Here is a 1,477-nt window from a genome sequence, read left to right on the forward strand (position 1 = left end):
ATACTTCCTGTTTACTCAGGTAATATTATATCCTTCTGGGATCTTTAATGGAGTTCAAGACCAGATTAGTTATGATAAAAGATAAATTAGATATAAAACTTTAGACTCACAAAATAGAGTATTTTCTTTAATTTTGCCAAATACAAATAGACTGAATATCATAACTGTAATTTTTGTTTGATACCTGTTTTGTTATATGTAATTTTACAATGTTAAAGTTAAAACCTTCCTTTTTAACTAGACAGAAAAGGGGAAATGATGTGGGATGTCCTTCTGTACACTGCGAATATGTGTTGCTTTTATTGGTTGATGAATAAAGCTGCTTTGGCCTATGGCAGGGCAGAATATAGCCAGGCAGGAAACCCAAGGAGAGGTACAGGGAGAAGAAGGGCGGAGTCAGGCATAAACACCATCCAGCCACCCAAGGAGCAAGATGCCAGCAGGCCAGTAACACCACAGTCATGTGGCAAAATATTGATTAATAGAGATGGGTTAATTTAAGTTGTAAGAGCTAGTTAGTAATAAACCTAAACAATAGGCCAAGTATTTATAATTAGTATAAGCCTCTGAGGTGATTATTTTATAAGTGACTGCTGACCAGGTGGGATGCAGAAAAGCCTCTGGCTACACCATCCTCATGGTTTTTTTCAAGTCAAAGATCTGGTAAACATTTAACCAAAAATGTTGTAAAAAAATTGTTTAAAAATGTTACTAAAAAAAAAATCTGGCCAGTGTTGGTACATGCCTTTAATCCCTGGAGTTGGGAGGCAGAGGCAGATGGATCTCTAGTAGTTCAGGGTCAGCCTGGTCTACAGAAAGTTCCAGGACAGTTAGGGCTCTTACAGGGCTCTTACACAGAGAAACCAACCAAAATAAAAATTAAATTAAATTAAAAAAAAAGATAGGGCTGGAGAGATGACTCAGAGGTTAAGAGCACCGACTGTTCTTCCTGAGTTCAATTCCCAGCAACCACATGGTGGCTCACAACCATCTGTAATGAGATCTGGCACCCTCTTCTGTATACATAATAAATAAATAAATCTTTTAAAAAAAGATAATGATTTATTTCATTACTTTGGGTGGGACAGGAAGCAAGAAGGGGTGATGAGAGATTTAGAAAAGTAGACAAAAATCAGTGGTGGGATGGTGCCTTCCTAGAAGGTACCTGTTCTTGAACTGTAGGCAGTAACACAGAATACAGTAGCACAGAATGAAATGAATCAGAACAGGAGTGAAGGTAAGAGTAGGGAGTAAAATCACCTGGAGATTCAGATTAGTAAACCTGAGAACAAGTCAATGTATGTGCACGGCCAGCGCTCTTGACAGTCACAAAGCCAGGCTTGACCTCCTGCAAGGGGAAAGTTGCTGGGAGAATGGGACTAATTACCACTCTTCAAGACTCTAAGGACCAGAGGTAACCAGTCCTTGAGAAACTGGTAACAACAGTTGTATGGTGATTGCTAATGGTGGCAGGGCT

This window comes from Onychomys torridus, chromosome 1 (assembly GCF_903995425.1).
Source record: "Onychomys torridus chromosome 1, mOncTor1.1, whole genome shotgun sequence".
Lineage (NCBI taxonomy): Eukaryota > Metazoa > Chordata > Mammalia > Rodentia > Cricetidae > Onychomys > Onychomys torridus.